The 17,787-nt window shown below is 41.2% G+C and overlaps 1 protein-coding gene across 8 annotated transcripts in view; it reads right to left on the bottom strand.

Annotated features, from left to right (window-relative positions):
* Positions 1-241: 241 nt before the first annotated feature.
* The window catches only part of C1QL3 (complement C1q like 3), a 105,803-nt gene continuing 88,257 nt past the window's right edge, over positions 242-17,787 (bottom strand). For 7 of the 8 annotated variants that reach the window (XR_008956560.1, XR_008956565.1, XR_008956566.1 and 4 more), the window contains one exon: positions 242-17,555. The gene's annotated coding sequence lies outside the window, so the exon portion shown is untranslated. The remainder of the gene's footprint in view (positions 17,556-17,787) is intronic. The other variant, XR_008956563.1, reaches the window with a different exon arrangement.

Genomic DNA, 17,787 nt, shown 5'->3' with positions numbered 1-17,787 from the left:
CCCACCATTTGTTTATCCTTAATTTATTTCTTCAGTCATTCATTCATTCCCCGTCAAACACCTAGAGTGTGTAAGATACTGTCTTAGGAACTGTGAAAGAACAAGGAAGAATAGATAGGATTCTCACCTTTAAGTCATCTACACTCAAATACAGCAGCCGGAACTTGGTTAAACTTTGGGAAGTGTAACTCCAGCTTTATAAAAGAAAACTGAGCATCTGTCCAAGTGAAATATTAATGAATTTTCTTTTTTCTTCATCTTCCCATTTTACTGGTATAGGTCTAAGGAGGAACTATTCCCACTTGAAAATGCTGTCCTGGGAACCATGTCCCTGGTTGGAAATGCAGACGTTCAAATCCCCTTTCATTTCTTAAATAGTATAATCAGAGAAAAGTCATTTCTCAAATGATCAATTAGACTTTACCCCAGTTTTTATGATGGACACAGAAATAACCAGTGATCAGAGCAGCATATCTTTCTGAAAACAAACATACTTCTACACACATGACCAAAACTTATGTTGTCTTTTTACGGCAGGATGCATCTCATATAAGCACAGCGTAAGGTATACATTCATATTCGGTAAATATCTGATGCTTGATTAGAAACATCGACCCCTTTTTTGCCTTTTCTGCTTAAGGGTCAGAGACATGCTTCCAGCAAAATAACAGTGTAGTTCAGCGTGTGAGCGCTCCCCAGCCCCTGGCTATCCCTTCTTTTAGAGCAGGCTCGAAGAGTTTAGTTTTGGGTCCAAAAGAGTTTAGTCAATAAATTAGCACTAGGATCTGAATACACTTTTTGCAACATTTCTCCCCATCCCTGCTGCTGCAAGCTGCCCTTGGGGGGCAACTGAGTTGGGAAGACGGAGGGTCATAGCACAGCCTCCGGCTACTGAATTTCAGCAACAGTGAGCAGAGGGGCTGGGTTGGTCCCCTTTTCTGCAGCCATGACATTGAGAGCTTTGGGGCCTATGAGAGAAGGCCACATCACTTTACTACCACAGCAGGTTACAAGTGTATCCCCTGCCTCTCCACACACATGCTACCTCATTCTTTCTCCATAGCCCTGCTTGCACAGAACCTTGCTGCTACATCAGCCAGTGAGTTAGCAGGTTTCCCCACACTGCCCAGACACACCAAGCTCTTTGTGCCTCCGAATCTGTTTTTGCAGACTTTCCTTCCTCACCCCTCTCCCGCCTCCAGAACACTAAAGTGATCTTTCAAAAGCCAGTGCAGGCACCAGCCCCCCAAGATCCTTTCTGTGTCCCACCCCACCTGAGAGGAAGGAACTCTTCCCCCAGTTAGCTTCCTATGGCGGCTGTAACAAATATGATATGTTCAGTGACTTACCGCAACCCAAACACCTTCTTAGCCGTTCTGGGGGTCAGAAGTCCTCAAATCAAGGTGTCAGTAGGTCTGTGTTCCTTCTGGAGACCACAGGGGACACTTGGTTTCCTTGCTTTGCTCATCTTCTGGAAGCAGCCGGCATTTCCTGGCTCATGACCTCTCCCTCAAATCACTCAGACCTCTGCTTCCCTCCCCTTCACAGACACTCCCGCCTCCCTCTTTCCCTCATTAAGACATTCAGATGACATTGGGCCCACCTGGCTAAATCCAGAATAAGCGCCCTATCTCAAGATCCTTAAATTAATCACACCTGCAGAGTGTCTTTGGCATGAAAGGTAACATATTCCCAGGTTCTCGGGATCAGGACATAGGCTGCTTTGGTGGAGGGTGCATTAGTCTTTCTACCACACCTCCTTTTGTTTTTGTTGGGTTTTTTTTTAAGACTTTATTTATCTATTTCGAGAGCGAGCACACGCAGCGCAGGCAAGAGTGGGGGGAGGGGCAGAGGGCATGAGAGAATCCTAAGCAGACTCCACACCCAGCACAGAGCCTGAGGCGGGGTTGGATCTCACGACCCTGAGATCATGACCTGAGCCAAAATCAAGAGCCAGATGCTTCGTGGACTGAGCCCCCCAGGCGCCCCTACCACACCTCGTTTTGAAGCCCCATCCTCTTGTCAAATGTCCATGTCAGCCGCATGACACTCACATGTATTTTGTTTATAACAGCCACTCAGGCTACTGTGTCACAGAAGATGCTACTTTAAGTTATTTCTCCAGTGCCAAGAATTCTGCTATGACTCAGCAGTTGTTCAATAAATCCAAATGCATGTTTGCGGGAAAGAAACTCGGGGGGAAAAAAAAAACCAGCAAGGACAACCTAACTATAAGGCTATTATTTGACAATAAAGTATAATAAATGAAATTTTATACGCCAAAACCAATGGTTGGAAAAACCACCAAATTCAGCATTTTGACATAATGTTTCATAGATAATCTCAGAACTAAATCCAACTGGTCTAGATCAGGGGGTGGCAAACTATAGCCCGTAGCCCCCTGTTTTTGTAAATAAAGCTTCATTGGAACGCAGCTGTACCCATGTGTTTGCATATTGGCTGTGGCTGCTTTTGTGTTTCAGTGGCAGCGTTGGGGAGTCTCAACAGAGACTATAGGCCCTGCAAGCCTAAAATATTTCCTCCTTGGCCCTTTACATAAACTGTTTGCTGACTCCTGGTCTAGAAAGCGAAAAATCTTAAATCAGAATTTTGTCCCAGACAGGTTGGATGGACCATTCTGAAAGCTGAATTCACATACTCAACCCTCATGGCAGCTGAATGCCCAACTATTTAGCTGGGCTCCCTCTTACCTATTAGATGAGCGGGCTGATATTCTAATCCAGTTATGAAATTATAAAGCTGGCCAGCTGATTTATTCTGAATGTCTAAATGATAACTGAGATACAATAGTGGTGTGTCCAATTTTTTATGCAGTGATCAAACTTCAAACCTCCTAATTCCTTCCTTATGAATGTGGACCGAGTCATCTTGTCAGCACTTAACGTAAATGACACCCCTAGAAAATTATTTCAGTGTTCAAGATGGGTTATTTTTACTTCCTACTTGCCTCTCTGAATGCATTCCCAGATACTAGGGAGAAATGGTCTCTCAAATCTCCTAGTAGAAACTGACCTATTTGTAAGAGGAAATAAAATGAGGATGAGAAGAAAAGTCAGGAAGTAAAAAAAAAAAAATCTGAAATATTACCTTTTAACAAAAATGGCTTTGTAAGCTAAAAAAACAAAACCCAAAAACCAAAAAACCCAAAAAACAAAAGCCATTATTTTGATATTTCCAAGAACTCAAAACATTTAGTATGTCTGGTCTGAGAGAAATAATTCTTGGTCAAATCATTTTGGCCATACCATTTTAAAACAATACCCTTTTAATTTAAAAAAAATGTGAGACTGGGGGCACCTGGGTAGCGCAGTGGTTAAGCGTCTGCCTTCAGCTCAGGGCGTGATCCCAGCGTTCTGGGTTCGAGCCCCACATCAGGCTCCTCCACTAAGAGCCTGCTTCTTCCTCTCCCACTCCCCCTGCTTGTGTTCCCTCTCTCGCTGGCCGTCTCTGTCAAATAAATAAATAAAATCTTATAAAAAAAAATGTGAGACTGATGATGAGAAACCACAATTATAAAACTACTCACATTTAACCTATCTTCTAATTCCCAGGAATTGAAATTAAGAGCTTCGGGTCCCAATTTCAGTTTTGTCCCTGGACTTGCCATGTGAACTACAAGTCACATACATTTCTGTGGCCTCAATTTCCCCATATGTGAAATTATTCTAACAATATCTTCCTCGCTTAACTCACAGCACTGCTGTGATGATAAAATGTGATAATGTTTGTGAATTTGTGCAAGCACTATACCAGTGAAAGATATTATGATTTTCTGATTGTTGCCTTAATGTCTTCCCAAATTGTCTATGGCATTAAAAATGTTATGGTCATAAACATCTATAATAATGCTCCACTGTTGACTATGAAATTCTCCTTTGTGAATTCCATGGTTTAGATTTTATCTTGATGTAATAAACTAGCATAATTAACTTTTATAGCGTGCATTATTTGTGGGAATGTTTGAACACGGTAAGTATAGCCATCTATCTCAGCATTACACAAGGATTACCAAACTGAGAAGTGCTATCTTTAAAAATGGGATGATTTCATTTGGAGATTTGAGTTTGGTTTTATTGCTGAAATTAATAAAATGTTTCTGTTTAAAATGAAACTGTTTTCTTTCCAGCACTTCATATTCTTGCTTGGTTAAAGAAACAGCAATAACATGATTAGATGTCAGTAATTAAATATCTTTGTGGAACAGTATCTTAATAGCATATATTTAGAACACAGCCATACCAAAAACATTCAATTACATTGTTCCAGCTTTAATATTTAACAGCTTGTTTCTTAACTACCGTCCTTCTGGTGAACTGATGTTGACTACGTATAAAGGAAAGCAAGCAGCTTAGTGTCAAATTAAGAGAAGTAGAATATATTATAATGGTACTTTTTATGTTTTGCTATTCTAACATTCAGCCAAGTATAATGTTTTTATTTAATACATTTAACTATCAATTCATCTCTCTTATTTTTAGCAACAGGGGCCTTCAATTTTCCCTAAGCAAAATGAAGGTTTAACCAGGGACCAAAGAAGGAAAACAAAACAAAACTTCATTTTAGCATCATGGGAAAACAAATATGTCAGAAGCAATACACAGTAACCCAGCACCCCCCACCCCCAGATGCCAGAAACTAAAATGTGGAAATCCCTGAAAGTGGAGAAGAAAGTGACCTCATAGCTCTTTCTCAGAGATGGGAATAGCAAGAAAGCCAGGCTCTGGTCAGGAGCCCCTGTGTTCCTCTTTTACTTAATGTTAATAAATGGAATTATCCCTAATTTCTTCATGGTGCACTCTGTTTTTTAAAAGAACTCAACATTTTCCCAACATTTTAATTCTGATTCTAGTTTCACAACTCCTTACTGTAAGTCAGGGCTCGTTCTTTCCACTAAAAATTGATTACTCACTCAATATTGTTTAAGTAGGCTGACCTTCAACCCTCCATGAGGGTCGGGATGCGGCTCCTACGATGTCTAGGTCCCCGTAGGGATAAGGACCAGGATGGGTCTGAGAGCAAGATGTCCATCTCTCTGGTTGTGGGAGAATAAATAAACCAGTCTGTCTGAGAAGTCGCAACTAGGTCTGGAGTGAAATCACAGGGGGTCCAAGTTCAGCGCCATCACTTTCTCCCTGTGGGACCCCGGGCAAGTCGCTAACTATCCAAACTGAAGTCTCTTACCTACGAGATGAGAACTAATAATAGTATTTCCCTTCTGGAAATGTCCTAATGTGTAAGCCGAGCGGGCAGTTCGTGCTCAATAAATATTAGAGGAAGAGAGGTGAAACTCGGCTACAGAACAATGAAGCAGAGGGGCACATTATGCGGAGAGAGAGCTCCTGTCCGATTAGAGCAGGTCTTTCGCCGGTAGGGGGATGGGAAGGAGACGGCACACACAAGAGCGACGCCACAGTACCTCCCTACCAGGTCTGGCGCCCTCAGATCCGCTTTGGTTCACGGGGTTACCCGGAAGTGAAAAGTTTCTGACTTCAGTGCCATGTACTTCCTCTTGACCTTTGATCCTTAAAAGAGTTTCCATGCTTTGCAGCCTTTTGAACTTCGTTATGACAATAACATTGGGGGCAGATCTGGAGCAAACCACGTCCTTTGCCAGCGAACGGTTGGACACCATTGTCACGACCTCGCTTATTAGTGGGCGCTTGATAAATATTTATTGAAGGGCTAGCTGATTTTCCCGACAGGCTTGTAGCTGTTGCACTCCATTATCTGCGGGACATCAAGCACCTGCTCTAGTGATGGAGGAGGCCGGAGGGACTGCTTGTGTCCCTTCCGGCTGATAAGGACACGGAGGCCCCCAGTGACATGCCACCGGGTGACCCTGCGTTGTGAAGGCGGTGGGTTGTCTCAGGGAAAATGAGCCACACAGCCGAGAACGGCCCCTCCGTCTTCTGCTCTATTCTCCACCCAAGATCATAATATCCTTTACCCTGAATGGCTATCAGGGGCTGACATGGAAAAAAACAAAAACAAGATAAAACTTTATTTCTGTTCCATCTTCAAGAACTCCAGAGGAGGGGATTTTGATAAGGAAGAGTGGCAAACATTCTCCGCGCCTTGGAGCTGAGCGAGGACAAACACTGCTTTCCTTCAATCTGTTAGGATGGGAACTAAAGCTCCGCCAAAGAAGCAATATTTCTATGAAATCCTCCCTGATCATTTCCACCAGGGTCTGCCCAGCTTAAAAGCCACACTATTTAAAAAGAAATAAGAGCGGGTATTGCTATGAATAATGTGAGCCTGTAAAGGGAAAAGCACGGGAGAATAAGTCAGAGAGATAGCATTAAAACGCCTTTTCATATTCTATACAGAAGAAACCTTATCTTAAAAAAAAAGACAGAAAGAGAGAAACCTGATGAATATATGAGCTGCTAATACTCTGCTCGATCTAAGATTCCATCTTAGAGGGAAAAGCAATGATTTCATTGTGGTGTTTTGAAAAGAAACCCACAGAGAATGAAGAGGAAGTGTCTCCACTTCAAGACTGGATAGTGTGATATCAGGTTCTGAGAAGTTGTCTCCTGTCACCAGCCAAAATAGCATCCCGGATTTCTATAGGATTCGACGAAAACAGAAGACGGGGTGCGAAGAAGCACTTTTTTTTTTAACCTCTGCTTTAAAAACAATGACAAGAGTGAGGATGTTCTCTCCATCATAGACAAAGCTGAGTGCTCTTTTTAAGTTAGTAGTTACTTCAAAGTCATGAGGGTCAAAGAACATCGAGAGGAGATAGATTACTGAAGACTTTCTGTCTGTAGCATAATAGCGAATCGGCTTTCAACCCATCAGAAATGAACAAGCTGAAAATTGCTTCATTCATTTTGAAATAATTTAAATCCTACTCATTGCACATAATTAAGTGAAAACAGTTGGCCTCACAAAGAAAGATCAATGTAATGAAATGGACCCTAGTGAAGCAATATTCTCCCACTCTGATACCTTCAAGTCACCCTGGCCTGGGTTTTCTAGCTATTGACATTTGGGGCCAGATCATTTTTTTGGGGGGGAGGGGGACTGTCCTGTGAAATTGTAGGATATTTAGCTGTATCCCTGGCCTCTAACCCCTAGATGCTAGTTCCACTGCCCCGAGTCGTGACAACCAAAAACGTCTCTAGACATCAACAAATGTTCCTAGGTGGGGCGAGGGGTGAATGCAAAATCACCCCCAGTGCAGAAGTACAGCCCCCAACCCTACCTGGCTTCTCATTGATCTGCAGTCTGTCGTCCAGATACCCGATAAGACTCATCTGACATCCTCACCAACTTCTCAGATACCTCGGGCCTCACCTCCAAATGTGTTAATCCATTCTATCATTGCCTATTCACCCTTCACTTCCTCTTAGATGGTTCCTGTACAGACCATTTTGCTTTCCTAGGCACTGGGCTGATAATTCCACCAAGGTCTCTATCTAGAGGGCGTGGCCTAGGGAGAAAGGAGGGGAGGAGTACCTGTTGCAAAGTCCACTGGCCCAGGCTTCAAATCCTGCCTCTGCCACTTAGAAACTATGAGAACCTTTAGGCAAGTCTTTTTCTTTTCTGAGTCTTGGCTTTATATATTTATATATATATGAGAATAATTATATCTGCTCTATAGCAGTGTTGCTGATTAAATATTATATGTAAAGTCTCTGTCAGCATCTGGAGGTACTTATTTCATGATAGCTTATAAAATTGGAAATATATTGCTTAGACACCAAAGAAACAATTTGAGGCTAACAACAGGAGGTCCGTCGGAGCTGAAATAGTATTCGATCAACTAGGGCAAGAATCAAAATCAGCAGTACTGGGAATGAAGGGGTGGTCAGGAAATATAGGCAGAAATATAGGCGGATACAGATTACCCGGGCATTTGCCAAAAGGTTAATGATTATGATGGTCAGGGCCAGGAAATACCAAATTATAGCAAACCAAGATGGGAATAAAAATAGCTGGAGTTGAGAGAAAACACTGACCCGTGCCTAAATTAGACACAACTGCATCAAGGGGCAGATTGGCCATCAATCCTTTTTGTTTGTTTGTTTCATTGTAACTATTCCAGTCACACTGATGTTCTTGCTAGTTTTGAAATGGTTACCTGTTTGTAAAAGAACTATTTCCTTTATTTTTTTTTAAGATTTTATTTATTTATTTGGGAGAGAGAGACAGCCAGCGAGAGAGGGAACACACGCAGGGGGAGTGGGAGAGGAAGAAGCAGGCTCCCAATGGAAGAGCCCGATGCGGGGCTCGATCCCAGAATGCTGGGATCACGCCCTGAGCCAAAGGCAGATGCTTAACGCCTGAGCCACCCAGGCGCCCCGAACTATTTCCTTTAGATTAATTTATACCTGCTCAGTGTTTATCTTACTGGTTCACCACTTCAAAATCAAAACAAGTTATTGATGAAATGTGACATTTCTATAGCACCTATTTTTGTAATACATGCAAAAAAAAAAAAAAAAAAGTGCCTGAAAATGCCTCAGTCACATATAGTCATTCCAGTCTATGTATTTTTTTAAAAGACTTATTTATTTTAGAGAGACGGAGAGCACGGTGGGGAGGGGTAGAGCGAGAGGCAGAGAATCTTAAGCAGACTCCATGCTGAGCACGGAGCCTGATGTGGGGCTCCATCTCACAACCCCAAGATCACGACCTGAGATCATGACCAGAGCAGAAACCAAGACTCAGATGTTTAACCGGCTGCTACACCCATGCACCCCCATTCCAGTCTATATTTTTAAATGGAAGATAAGTATTAAATACCCAACAGGAATTAGATTTCAGAAAAATAATACAAAATGCATCGCATTGTTCAATCCATTTCTAAAATGGATTTCTTTATGTTTAGAAGAGTACACTAATGAAAATTAGATAGGTTTGGAAGATAAATGCATTTGCAATCTTCCCTTTAAATCCAATATCAGTATAAAATTTCACTGTTGCTTAATTAGGAGCTGAGAGAGTAGGCCAATATATCCTCTTATAACAACAGCTATGAGAGAAATTATTGCATAGCATCAAAATAATAAAGCACTAGCTGACAACTGCATTTTTCTATCAGAGGCATTCCTAATAGGGCTATACAATCACTATTAGACCAAGCCTCAGTGAGGACTGTCAGGAAAATTAAAACAGACAGGCACCTCTTTAAGGCACTTGGTACAATTTGTGACTTAATAGGGTCTTTCTTTGGGAGTCTGAAGAGAAATATAAGCAATTCCACCCAAATTTTCAGGTCTTATTTGTGTTAGAAATGTCAGCTGCTTTTCATCACGTTGATGATGGGGCCCTTTAATTTGACTTGCACATAAGCCTGGACTCCTACAAGATCTTATCTTATTTCTCTATGCCCTTAACAGTTTCTCTGCTTTCATTTCGCGCAGACAAATGGGCATCCGGTAATAACCCACCGAATTAGACGGTTCCTCAAGTCGGGATTCCACGCACATCTCTTCAGGCACGCGTCTTCAGCTGCTAAGTGTCTTCACATCCATTTTTAGGCGTCATGTATGTTAGCTCTGTTATATCCACTTTTACCACCCTATTTTTGAACAACTACAAAAAAGACCTTGCTTTATAAAAATTATGAATGGAGAAAACTTCTTTTCCATCTTAATAGAAGAGCAAACTTTTAAATTTTACCAGCAAATGCTACCTCTGTTTTAAATGTTTAGAACAACGATGAATTTCACTTTCATTGCATTGTCTATTCCATTTTTGAAAACAGTTTAGGGTGCATATCCAGACTGTGAAACTTTCCATAGCAACAAGATATAAGAAAGGATATGGCTTTCTTTTGCATTTTCTAGGATAAACAGCTATGAGCTACTCTGATTTTTGCCTTTTAAATGCATTTCCATAGCATTCACAGATAGAATAGGCCCCCATATTTATTGCGTGTCTCAAAAAAGGGCTGAGTAAATTATTTCTATTTTGTAACTACATCTTTAATTGTGACCTGTGTTAGATGCCGAATTTCAGGGAAGCAAAATTCTTGTGCTGTGCGCTTATATGAGAGATGAGATTATTTTCTTTACATGTAATCTGGGAATGGAGAAGTTAGACATGCTTCAGGAAGCCATTCTCTCTCCCTTGCCCTCTCCCTCCATCTCCCCTCTCCCCCACCACGCACACACAGCTACGTGATCTCCAGGACCTGAATCATCGCTGGGATTTAGTGAAGAAGGGAGTGCGGTAGGGTGGGTTTGTATGTTGGGGAACATGGTGGTCACGGCTGGTGGCATTCAGCCTCGGGGGAAAGTTCACAAGATCTAAAATCTTGGGCCTGGTGCTGTTTTGTTTTCCCTACCTCAGAAGACATTTTATCTCCTATGAGCTGAGAATCCTGGCCAACTTCAGTAAAGGGGCATGATGACTAATTTAACATTTTCCAAAGCTGCAAAATCACTGATCTACCAGCAGGAGACTCCTGGGTTCAACAGTGTGGCCAAGAAATCCAGACTCAACATTCACACAAACGGGTGTTCTTTTGAAGAATAGTTCTTGCAAAGCAGTGCCTGGATAATGATATTTAAAAATGAATCATTGCATTTATGACCAAGGGGACGGGGAAGAATAAGCCATAATTTTTAATATTTGTGAATAAAAGAAACTTGCACTATTTAAATGGTAAGGAGCTAATAATAGCTGTAGAGGACGATGCTCTGGAAATCTGGCACCACATTTCTCTGCTTGCAGAAATGCATGCCTTACACAATCCATGTTTATACAGTTCTAGTTTACATTAGCAAAGGTACCTGTTACATATTTGTTGATGTTCTCTTACCTTGTGTTGTTGATGCTGTTCTGTTTTTACATGAAGAACTTCCAAAGTACAGGGTTCTGTTTTAGGTTTCTCATGAAAGATCTATTTACTTAAACATGGAAGTCTGTAAAGAAATCGAGTAACAGCACAGAAGCACACACAGTAGAGGAGACAAATTTACTATATGTCAAAATAGGATACGTTCCTGACTTATTTGTAATTGTTTTCATTAGAAACTGATTGGTTACAAAAGAATAATTATAACATGTGTATAAGATATGATGAGTTACAGTAAAATGGACGACCATGAAACCCCCACCCAGGATAAGAGATAAAGTGTTCTGGGCACCTCGGAGGGCTCCTATGTGCCACTCCATCACGTCATGGGGCTTCTCCCTAGGGAAAACCACTACCCTGAATTCGGGGTTGTCATTCCCTTGCTTTTCTTTGTAGTCTGGCACGTATGTTGATATGTTCAAACAATGTGCAGTTGAGTCTTGAATGTTTTGAGCTGATATAAATGGAATCCCTGAATTCTTCCGCAACTTCATTCTTTCCCCTTAATATTATTTCCTGAGATGCATCCAACTGGATGTGTATTTTATTCTTTTTCATTGCTGTATGGTATTTTTACATAATTTTTTTTTTAAATGTAAGAAGGAAAATTGGCCATGAAGCATACAACTTCACTATTTGCTGTTTAAGGGAACTTCTATCTTCATTTCCATTTTCATCTTTTGGTTCGGCTTTATGCCGCCCCTGCAGAAGAAGAATGATATTTCGTTTATTAGTGCTCAAAGGGAATGAAGAGATTATTTGGCTCAATGGTGTATGAGGTACCTGAAACCCAGGTAAAGGAAGGGATCCTTCCAAGGTTACAAAACTGTCATGTCTTTGGGCATCTAGTTCTTGCCTACGTTTCACACCTCCTCAAAAGAAAGAGGGGCTCACCTCTGCCAATCTCTTGTACCTTCTCTTTCCTTCAGGAATAATTCATCAAGATACTGAAAGAGAGACTATGTCTAGACTCACTTCAAAGCGACCACAGGTCCTGATGTTGAGGAAAAAATAATACAAGGACTTGATTGTATAATGCATGTTGATACTCTTAAGCATTTGTTCCATTTTCTGCCATCTAGAAAATAGGCTCTTTGTGGACTGCAAAGTTTTCTTTTCCATTTGCAATAAGAGACACTAGTGAGAAAAAGTAAGTTGAAAAAAAATTAAGCAGCTCTCGAACTTTAGTATATGCAAGAATCTTCTGGAAATTCAGATCCTGAGGCCACACTCAGAAACACTGATACAGAAGGACTACAGAAGGGTCTGGGAATCTTTGCTTTTGACCAGCACCCAGATGATTGACATGGTCATCCAGTAACCTTGAGAAAATATATAAAGGAAACGAGCTTGTGCACTGTATTGGAAAACAGGCTGCCAAGAACATCTTGGTTCCCATGAATAGAATGAAAAAAAATACAGAGAAGCAAAAAAGGAAATAATAGGAACAATTAGAAGCTTGATTTCAGCAAATGTACAGAAGGAGGATGGAGAATAGCGAGAGTGTAAAAAGGTATTATTTTCTTTTTTTTCTTAATTGAGGTATAATTGACATGTAACATGATATCAGTTTCAGGTGTACTATGTAACAATTTGATATTTGTATACATTGTGAAATGATCACCCAATAGGTCTCCTTAGCACCCATAACCACACATAGTTACAAAACTTTTTCCTGTGATGAGAAATTTTAAGATCTACTCTTTTAGCAACAGGCAAATATGCAATATAGTATTATTAATTATAGTAAACATGCCATACATCATATATTTTATAACTGGAAACATGCCATACATTTTATAACTGGAAATTTGTACCTTTTGACCACCTGCACCCATTTTGCCCACCCCCTACGCCACAGCCTCTAGCAACCACCCATCTGTTTTCTGTGTTTATGAGCTCATTTTGTTTTATTTTTTTAGATTCCACATATAAGTGAGATCATATGGTATTTGTCTGTCTCATTTCACTTAGCATAATGCCCTCAAGTTCCATCCGTGTCGTTGCAAATGGCAAGATTTCCTTCTTTTTGCAGCTAAATAACATTTCATTTTATATATACCACATTTTCTTTATCCATTTATCTGTTGGTGGACACAGGCTGTTTCCATGTCTTGGTTCTTGGAAAGAATGCTGCAGTGGGGTGGGGGACTTCTGCAAGTCAGCAGTGTAGGAAGACCCTGAACTCACGCCCTCCCACAGACACACCAAATCCACAGCTCCGGCTCTGAAAAAGATCTGAAAACTAGATGAATTGCTTCTCCACAACAAAGGGTAGAAAGACCACATCCAGACCGGTAGGAGAGGCAGAGATATGGTCTTACCACAAACCCCAGCCCTGGAGTGGCAACACACAACAGGGTTTGGTGACCCACATCAGGTACCCCAACTCCTGGGATCTGCACTGGAGACATGAGCCCCCAAAATGTCTGGCTTGGAAAACCACCAGGCCTGATGTCCAGAGGACCCAGAGTACTGCAGAAAACTGAGATTCCCCTTGTAAGGGGCTCAAGTGAAGCCTCACTTGCCTCGAGACCCAGTGAAAAAAACAGCAGTTGGAAAAGCACCTAGACCATACGTGGAAGGTACTAGATGGATTGGTATGTGCTGGCATGGGGATGTGGTTTTGTCTTACCATGTCTTTCTAAATAGAATAGTTTATTTTCTTTTTTCTTTTCTTTTTTTTTTTTAAGATTTTATTTATTTATTCGACAGAGATAGAAACAGCCAGCGAGAGAGGGAACACAAGCAGGGGGAGTGGGAGAGGAAGAAGCAGGCTCATAGCAGAGGAGCCTGATGTGGGGCTCGATCCCATAACGCCAGGATCATGCCCTGAGCCAAAGGCAGATGCTTAACCGCTGTGCCACCCAGGCGCCCCAGAATAGCTTACTTTCTTAGAACTTTCCCTTAAGAGCAATTTGAATTATAATGATAGTAACTTTATCTGCTTAGTATTTTTCTATTATAAAATACTTTCACATTATTATAACCCATGAAATTATACACCCAGTCTATAGTCCCTTTTACAGAGGGGTAAACTGAGACTCAGTGGAATTCCTTAAAGCTATCAGTTAGTTGAGTACTGTACATTTTTAAATTTATATTTCAAATTAAAATTTTTTAAACTACATTTTTAAAAATTAAGCATTTCTCTAATCCGCTTTCATGAGTAATGTTTGAAATCTCTGAGAAATATTTTTAAAAAATCATGTTAAAGCTAAGGAAATGGAGGGCGCCTGGGTGGCTCAGTTGGTTAAGCATCTGCCTTCGGCTCAGGCTGTGATCCCTCCGTCCTGGGATCGAGCCCCGCTAGGGTGCCCTGCTCAGTGGGGAGTCTGCTTCTCCCTCTCTGTCAGCCCCTCCCTCCCCCTGCTCTCCCCCGGCTTGTGCTCACTCTCTCTCTCAAATAAATAAATAAAATCTTACAAAAAATAAATAAAGCTAAGGAAATGTAGACAAATACACCTTTTTCATTGTTTTAGGACAAATATTAAGAATCTAGTGGTATGTCTTTTTCTCCAATTCTTGTTTGTTTTTAACTTGTTTTAGCTTTGGTCTGCTTTTGGAGAACAATATCTTCCCCTATAAATTCTCAAAAGATGGCTTAAGGGACAAATCTTCCTTTTTTTTCCAGTAAATTCTTAGAGCATTATTTTCTTTACAAAGCCGTGTGTACCACTTACTTTTCAACAAGAAATCATGTATCCTACAGTAGTTTCCACTGATAGCATTTTGCTTCCTTGATGTCCCTCTTTCCAACGTCTCTCCAACTTAACTTACAGAGGAATGAAATGATTGAAGACATCTCCAAGAAGGTTCGGATTCACCAGGTGACGTGAATCCCCGAGGTAAAGACTTGGAGCACAGTCCAGAGTTGCTGATGGGATGGTACAAAGGGATCCTAAGTGAAAAGCAGTTCTGCTACTGCTCTGCCCAAGGTCGGGGAGAGATGTGCTGTCCTGCAGATGGCCTCTCCCCTCTCACCCCAAATAAGGCAGAGAAACTGCTCCCAATAAAAGCAAGCCTCTCCCAGGCAGGCAGACTTGGCCGGTTCTGCTCTAAAGTGGCAACTTGACTCCGTCAGAAGCAGCTTCGGCACCACCCACACGGCTTCTCCAGCAGAGCCGATGCCCGGCCGTGAAATGTCTGTCTCAGTTTTCTGCACGACGACAAGAATCGATCACTGGTCTTGCAGGATTTGATTTGGTGGGAATGACGCGCTTGCAGCAACGATCCTTAATATCACAGACTCCCTCCACCAGGTGAAGAGAAATGGTCAAAATAAGGCAAGAGGAATCAAAATAAGGCCTTTGTTTGTAGACAGAAATTACACTTTCTCTGTAGGAGGCAATATGCACTGCTCTTCTTGAACGAGTGGCTGAAGAGAACTTCAGCCTCAGCGATGACGTCAAGAACAGGTGAATGATTCGTTTACATAAACGTACAACCAGCACTGATCACACATGACAGTGAACTGGATAAGACAGCCAAATGCTCATAGGTGGAGGAGACAACGATAAGACAACTCTAAAGAGACTTTAGAAGAATTGAAAGACAATCGAACTCCGGAACACTCACTCAAGGTGCCACCACGGTATCTGAAATTCGCACCGTCGGACAAATCCCTACTTTGGAATACTGAAGCATATCTCTAAGTGTGTTCTCCATGGAGACTCAATAGTTGTTATACTAAGAAAAGAACACACACAGACAGATATGTTCGTTAGGGCTCCTAAATTTGGGGAAAATCTCAGGTTCAAACAAATGGCTCTCTCTACTTAGAACGTACCTGTGCTTGGAAAAACTACCAAGTGTTACGAATCTCCAATAATGGACTGTTACATATGAGGTTTTCCCAAACTTGACTGGCCATAGGCACCCTTTTTTAAAAATAATGTAACCTACTGAATTTTTAGGTTTTTTCTAAGATTAGAAAATGCATCTTTCCCTGATGACCCCCAGTAGTATGCAAATGTCCTACCAGATGGACAAGTCATGAACTCACTGTCATTCATGAATACTTGAGCATGGCTTCCCCCCCATCAAAATAAGTAGCTTCAGAGAAGAGAAACTTGCAGCCACAAGGGATGTATGTTTGGGCGTGAAAGAGAATGAGTGCTACCTGGAGGGGGCTGGCGGGTTGAGGAGGGTTGCCTGGCAGGCAGACTCAAGTGCAGCAGACTAAGAATTACTCCCCCTCTCAGAGGGAGGAGAGAACCATAATGGGGAGTCCAGAGAACATGAGAGAATCACCAAACAGACCAGAATAGAAGTGAACAGGGAAAATGGAGAGAGGCATTAAAGGCAATTTTTGTTCATGGAAATCTTTTGGTTCAGACTGTGTTAACCAGGAGAAAAATTCACTATTTCTTATTTCCAGGGGGCAGCCAGCCGTTACAGCCCTCCCTGCTTCAGAGTCCCCCAAATGTCATTCTTTCTGCTGTCAAACATAAAGGAGTATGATTACGGTGTGCCAAATGGGGGAGGCCTCCAGCAATGCAAAGTTAATCCCTAACATGCAATAGAGTGTGACCCCCAGTGCTCTGAACACCAGATACATTCGAACTCCTCCCTTGTTTTATGGAAAATGGGTTCATTCCACTCTTTTAAACCATTACTCAGAACCACAGAATTTTTATAAGGTTTCACTCATATGTTGAATTTAAGAAGCAAAACAAAGGAACAAAGGAGAAAAAAAGAGACAAACCAAAAAACAGACTCTTTATAGAGAAGAAACATGGTTACCAGAGGGGATGTTGTGGGGGGGGGTTAGGGAGACAGGTGACGGGGATCAAGGAAGGTCCCTGTTGTGATGAGCACCGGGTGATGTATGGAAGTGTTGAATCACTATACGGTACACCTGAAACTAATACAACACTGTATGTTAACTTCACCGGAATTAAAATTTTTTAAATAAAGATATAGGAAAAAAAACAAGGGCATGAGTTAAACGTGTATATATTGGAATAACGAGAAAAAAAAAAACCCCGCAATTTTTAATTCTCTATTTAACATGTATTCCTGTGATGAGAGTTTTAGATTCTATTCCTAGGGATATTAATTTTGCTGCATGAGATATTAATTTCTCCTGCATGAGATATTAATTTCTCCTGCAAAGTGAAGTGTTAGTCAAGGCTTCTGAATTAATACATAAACACCATTCTTATTTTAAAATTAAAGTTCTCAGATATTGCAATGGATTAGGGATTCACTTGAACCTAAAAGCAACTTTTGCACATTGCCTCTCATTATAGCTGAATATGGTTCAAAAGTGGTGACAGACCTATTTTGGGAGATGAGCACGTCAGCACCATAATTCAATGAAGACACGATGGACTGTTACCTTGAACCGCATCCTTTCCCAACTGAAGGAAAAATGTGTCTTGCCACAGCAAGAGGGCTTTTTCCCTTCTTCCCACTTCAACTCATGTTTTCCACCTTAATACTCACATTCGATGAAATATTTTCATGTGAGGTTTCCACCGCCTGTCAAAAGGCTCAATCTGTCTGTTATGTGATGTGCTAAGATATTTGTACTTTATCAACTGTTAATTAGACCTGCAAGTTTTGTCTTTTTTTAAATTTAGTGCAGCTCTTGGCGTCTAGGCTTAGGTTAAAAGTGCAGGCTGACATAACTACTCTCCTTTTCACTTACCCCATGTTCTCTGAAGGCTGACAGAAATATTTGTTATGCTGATAAGTCAGGCTGTCCTGTTATCTGAAAGAGGAAAGAAGGCAAGCAAAAAAATTAGGGAAATAAACATTTCCATGACTTCACCCATGCCAGAGGAAAGTAATAATCCCACCTCTAAGAGCTCTGATATCTTATTCCTACATGATTTATTTTAAAATACTGAATGTCTGATGTTAAAAAAAAAAAATATGTTGTTTTCTATGAGCATAATCAATGATGTGAGTTAAGGGTAGCTTGTCCCTGATTAATCGCAAAT

This window comes from Ursus arctos, unplaced genomic scaffold (assembly GCF_023065955.2).
Source record: "Ursus arctos isolate Adak ecotype North America unplaced genomic scaffold, UrsArc2.0 scaffold_30, whole genome shotgun sequence".
NCBI classification, from domain to species: Eukaryota; Metazoa; Chordata; class Mammalia; order Carnivora; family Ursidae; genus Ursus; species Ursus arctos.
This window is presented reverse-complemented; position numbering and strand designations above follow the sequence as displayed.